At 35.4% G+C, this 6,363-nt stretch overlaps 1 pseudogene; it reads right to left on the bottom strand.

Moving 5' to 3' along the window:
- Positions 1 to 5,092: 5,092 nt before the first annotated feature.
- On the bottom strand, positions 5,093 to 6,039 carry LOC138093125 (olfactory receptor 52R1-like; annotated as a pseudogene).
- Between the last annotated feature and the right edge of the window lie 324 nt (positions 6,040 to 6,363).

The raw sequence follows: 6,363 nt of genomic DNA, 5'->3' as shown, positions 1-6,363 counted from the left end.
TATGGACATGAGTTTGACAATGCTTCGGAGTTGGTGATGGACAGGGGAGCCTGACATGCTGTATTCCATGGGGTTGCAAAGAGTCAGACATGACTGAGCTATTGAGCTGAACTGAACTGAACTGAGACTTGCACACAAAAAGAATGCCATGTATACATGAAGTCAGAGATTATGTTAATATGTTAATATGGCAAGGTTTCCAGAAAATCACCAGAAGCTAAGAGATATGCAAGGTACAGGTTCTTCTTCAGAGCCATTAGAAGGAATCAGCCCTGGTGACACCTTAATCTTGGACCTCTAAGCTCCAAAACTGTGACACAATCAATTTCTGTTGTTTAAGCCACTCAGCTTTTGTTACATTGTTAAGCAAACCATTGCAAACTAATATAACAATAAATGCATTTTTTACATTATTCTAAGACATCATCTGTAAATAATTCACTTAACATGAGCCATTGGATTTTTTAATATAGCTCCAAGGAAATTGTTCATCTACATATGATGCTACAGAACATACATGCTTAGTGTTCCACATATCCAAGAGGTAATCTTTTCTTTATTGAAGAATAGATCAATACACTGTAGAAGAAAATCAGGAAGAAGTCAGAAACAGCCCCAAATATAATTAAGTAATTTTCATCAGCGAAATCAATGAACTTCAGTGACAGAAAAATATGTGCCTAGAACAACTGGGTATTTGTATAAAAACCAAAATGAAATTTAATTCCTACCTCAAAGTAAAACATCTTTTTTTGCAATATAGTATAAACCTAAATTTAGAAGCTAAAGCTATAAATATTATGAGAAAAATTAATAGGATAATATTGTCATGAACTGAAGGAAAGTAAAGATTTCTTAGGACACAAAACAGATTTTAAAGAAAAAAAATAAGTATTTAAACTTCATCAACCTACAAAAGATATAAAGGTGAAAAAGAAACCCACAGATGAAGAAAATAATCACATTGCTTGTATCTGAAAAACAAAATTTCACAATCAGTAGAGAGATAAAGAACTCATTAAAAATCTAAGCCTATGATTTAAGAGACACTTCACAAAGGGAAGTAAATGAGCATCCAGTACATGCATGAAAATACGCTCAACTCATTGTTCATTAGGGAAATGAAAATTCAAACCACAAAGAGATACAAATACAAAATCATTAGAATAACTAAACAAAATGCATTGGGACACTAAGTGCTGAAAAAAACTGCGGGGCACTTGGGGCCCTCAGGCACTGAGGACAGCCCCATCAGGAATCTTTTTGGCTACTTCTAACAAAGTCAGGCTTATTTTGATGAAGCAGGCCCACTTCAAGTTGCATACACCAAATAATTGGTTAATACTTACAACAAAAAGTAGGAATATCATAACTTTGTGATTCAACTATATTTCAGTTGATAAAAAGAGCATATTTAAAGTAGCTGTGTACATAATAACAGCTAAAATGTGGAAACCCAAATATCTGTCAATCAGAGATTAATGAAATTTTGCAACATTTATCCAATAAAACACTACTCTGTAAAGAAGGGGAAGATAAAGAACTGGGAAAAAAGTATTTGTGGAAATAATACTGTGGAGTTTCAGCATGCCAGGATAAAGACTGGAGACTAAGGCTTTAAAATACGGAACTTATCAACTTCAAAAGAAAGACATTTAGTTTTAGGCTACTCAGGCCTAGTAATGAATGTGTGACATTTGTTTAATAGTTTCTCTGTGCCAGGTTGTACTCTAGAGGATTTTAAACCGTGTAGTTATGTATTCTCTACAACAACCCAATGAAATAGGTATCAGCCTTCTCATTGTACAGGTAGAGAATCTAAGGCACAGAGAGGTTAAGGTTTTAGAGTGTAGACACACAGAACCAGAATGCTAACTTTACTCTCATTCACTGTATTTAGGTAAACCTTAAAGTGTTCAAAGAAAATTATTTAAAGCCTAGTAATTCTGTATATGTAGTCAATCTATCAACGAAGTATAAAAGGAAAAAATCAGAGAGACATTTTACACTGGCAGAACACATAGAAAATTTATCATTTAAATGTCACACCCATATTTTTTGATTAACAGTGGATTATGTATTTTAGCAAAAGGAAATATATATGCAACAAAATTTCAACAACCGATTAGAATTGTTAAGTATAAATTACTGAAGGGTGCCATGTAAAGTAATCTCAAGAAAAGAGCATTCCAACACGCCTTTAAAAGTGCAGAATGTATTAAAGTCTTGCACAAAATAGGGCCTCAAAGTGGAAGTGTTGTCAGAAATTCCTGATTCAGGCCTGCCCTCAGACCTAATGAAACAGAATTTTCATTTTAACAAGAGGATAGGGATGTTTGTATGCTCATGAAATTTTGAAAGCTTTTAGCACCATTAAGAATAATTAGCAGAAAGTCATTAGTGAGATGATGCTAAAAGCTTGTCTTTATCCTAGTGAGCAAAATGAAAGACAATTTGAATGCTAGTGATATGAGAAAGTTTCCCCAGAAATCCATGGTCCAATGTAAATTAAACAAAATATGACATATTGAATCAGAGTCAAAAAAAATAATTTATTTTGTTGAATGAATGCTTTCTTTTGCAGTGATATGTGTTTAGTTATGCAGAATAATGTCATCATTTTTTCCTAGTCATAGTATGTATGTTAGATTCTCTATTGAATAACATGTTTTTAAACACATTTAAATCAAAACTGACTCGCTTTAAAGTTCAAATAAATGAAAAATGAATATATCATATTTTATATAGCTACAAGAGCATATGTAAATTAGGGCTGAAGGAAGGGAGAAAGATAACAATTGAGGTATGTAGAAAAAACAAAACATACTACTGAGCAATAATAGGAAATGAATCACTCAGGTACATTCAACAATATGGATGAATCTGAAAAGCTGTATTCTGAGCTAGACATAAGGCTCAAGTTTTGGAAGGAAAAATAATAATATATAGAGAAAGAAATCAGATCAGGAATTGCCTGCTTGGGATGAAGGGGGTGTTTAAATTCAAAGAGGCAGCAAAAATCTTTATCAAGTGATAGAAATTTTCTATATCTTAAATGGGCGGGTACCCACACAGGCATTTACATGAGTCAGAACTCATTCAACTGGGGCTTCCTAGGTGACTCAGTAGATAAAGAATATGCTTGCAATGCAGGAGACGCAGGAAACTGGGGTTCAATCCCTGAGTTAGGAATACCCTCTGGAGGAAGGCACGGCCACATATCCAGTATTCTTGCCTGGAGAATTGCATAGACAAAGGAGTCTGGCAAGCTACAATCCATAGGGTCTCAAAGAGCCAGACACAACTCAAGAGACTGAGTGTGCGTGCACGAACTCATTAAACTATGCATTACAAACATTTGCATTTTATTGTTTCAAGTTATACAGCCATAAAATAAATTTTAAAAGACAAAGGGAGAGAATCATAATTATTTATTGATTTGCTAATAAGGGGATCATGGTTCCTCAGAACTCTAAAATTTAGAGATTTTGACAATGGTCCTTCAGAATATCCATTCATTTCTGAAGGCTCCTTTAAGCTTCATTAGCTGTTTCTCTTGTGAAAAACAAATACTTCTGATTTCTCTTAAAGCACCTTCATCTGATGTTGGTTTTAATAACATAAGAGCCTCTATTTTAGGACCTTCTTCACCATTGGCTTTGACAAGAGAGCAGTGCATGAGAATAAAAGTACAGATACTGTAAATGTGATACATATGTTTATCACCTTGATTGTGGTGATGGTATCAGAGGTATACACCTATGTTCAAACTCATCAAAATGTATGCATTAAATATGTGCAAATATTTGTATGCTTCATACAACTCAAAAAAGTTGAAAAAAATAAGAAAAATGAAGGACATGTAGTTTTTAATATACCTTAAAATTTTCATTTAAAAGGAAATTGAATATTAATAAATAACAAAATTTCTAGTGACTTTCTTACTATCTTCAACTCGACAACAGTTATTTTCAAGGAGATGCTCCTTCCTCAATTTTTTTCCAAAATTTCATTTGAAATCAATTATCATCAGAGCATCAGCAAATTTTGTTAAGACAGACCAGCATTTAGTCTACCTAATTCTCAATATTAGCAGTCTCAAGATACTGTCAGCAATATTATGTATGGCAGCAATGTTATGTCTATATTTCCAAACATTTCTGGAAATTATTACAGAGTCCCTAATGCTCTCAGATTGTCCACGCCACCCCTCTAGGCTTTGGCACTGAATTAACCTCTTTGGTATAGTTTTATTGTTATTTCAATTACTTTTTTTTCTCACACTGAAACTAAACTTTTCAATCATGAATAATTTTGAGAAATACACAAAGGTGCAAAAAGAACATCGAAATACCACAAATCTCAGTACTGTCATTAATTGTTATAGCATTAGGATGCATTTCCTGAATCCATTTCTATGCACCTATATTCCTTTTTAGAATTGAAATCAGCCATATGGGCAATCTTTTTTCAGTTTCACATTATATCTTGATCATTCCCACACCATTAGATACATTTTGAAAATACAGTATTTAAATGATAAATAACATTCAATTGGTCATTACTATATCTGCTTTCTTATAAATCCATATTTGAATGTTTTCCTGCTCTTATTTTTATAAATAATGAATCCATAGGAAGCAATTCTATTTCTATAAATAAATTACAAGCTTGGGGAAGATACAGAACTTTTAAACAGTTTCCATGGAAATTTCTAAATTCCTTTATCACAAGGTATACCAACTTATCCTTCTACCAACCATTCAAGAGGAAATGTCATCTTGTTTGTCCATGGAAGATGATATTCTTTTCAGATCTTCACAAATTTGATAGGTGAGCATGTCTTTTACTCTTTTCTTTTCTAATGATGAACATAGGTCAACCCTGTGTTCATTATCAATAACTTTTTTCAGAGAATCATATTCAGAGTATCCTGAAAATTGCCCCTGTGGCTTCAGGAGGATGGCTATCTTCTGAGTCAGTTGTTCATAGAGATGATCTCCTGACAATATGCAATATCGTGTTGAGCCTTCTCTATTTATGTCCCCAGATCAGTGGGGTGACTGGGATGGTCATATCCCTAAGCTTTGACTCAAGGGTCTTTTCCACAACATCCTTGAACAACCCTGTCCCTGATCTGTTTGGTTCTAACTCCGTAGATGATGGGGTTGAGCATGGGAGGTACCAGGAGATAGAGAATAGCTAACATGACATGTACCATTTGGGGCACTTGATATCCAAAGCAGTGGGTGAGAAAAGTAAAGAGAGCAGGGGCATAAAAAGCCAAGATGACTTGGGAGGCACATGTGCCAAAAGCTTTGGACTGGGCTTCACCTGAAGGTAACCACAGCATAGATCTCCAGATCATCACATAGGATACCCTGATGAAAATAACATCAAAGCCAACCACAGAGAAGGCTGCAAAGAGCCCATATGCATGATTAACTCTGGTGTCAGCACACACCAACTTCAGCACAGCCATGTGCTCACAGTATGACTGGGGGATGATCTGAATGGGGCAGAAGCACATCCTGGACACCATAAAGCAGAAGGGACTCACTCACAGAAGCCCTCTCATCATCACATCTGCCCCCCAGTTTACCCACGACAGCCAGGGTCAGGATACTAGAGTGATGCAGTGGGGAGCAGATAGCCACGTAACGGTCCAAGGCCATAGCCGTGAGCAATCCGGACTCCACTGAAGAAAAGGCATGGATGAAGAACAACTGGGTGAGGCAGGCACGGTATTCAATCTCATGATCGTGAAACCAGAATATGGCCAGCATTTTAGGTTGTGTGGACGTGGAGAGGACCAGGTCAGTGGTAGCCAGCATGGCCAGAAAGAGGTACATGGGCTCATGCAAGGTGGGGTCAGTTCGAATTACATGAAGGAGAGTGATATTGCCGACTAGAGCCACAACATACATGGCACAGAATGGAAAGGCAACTGGAAACAGAATTCTCCAATCCTGGGATCCCGAGGAGGATGAAGGGCACAGGATGAGAAGAGCTATTCCCTGAAGTCAACATCATAGGATGGTTAATGTTTCTCCACTGGGAAGGTAATCTACTCCTTTCAGGGGATAACATTAAAAGCAGTCATGATTATTATTTATAATATCTTGGATGGAATAATTGAATAATAGAGCAGCTGCAGTTGATGTTAAACTAGAATAATTTCAACTATCTTAATAAATAAAAACTTGCAATATAAAATAATGTCACTCATTATTATTTATTCATATTTATGTCCATGCAAAGGGGGTCAGAATATATAAGCTACATTAATAATAATATTTCATAAGAGTAATATTTCATAATATTTCATAAGAGTAATACCTTTTTGGAAATAGAATCTGTGAA

Source organism: Capricornis sumatraensis, chromosome 16 (assembly GCF_032405125.1).
Source record: "Capricornis sumatraensis isolate serow.1 chromosome 16, serow.2, whole genome shotgun sequence".
In the NCBI taxonomy this organism is placed as follows: Eukaryota; Metazoa; Chordata; class Mammalia; order Artiodactyla; family Bovidae; genus Capricornis; species Capricornis sumatraensis.
This window is presented reverse-complemented; position numbering and strand designations above follow the sequence as displayed.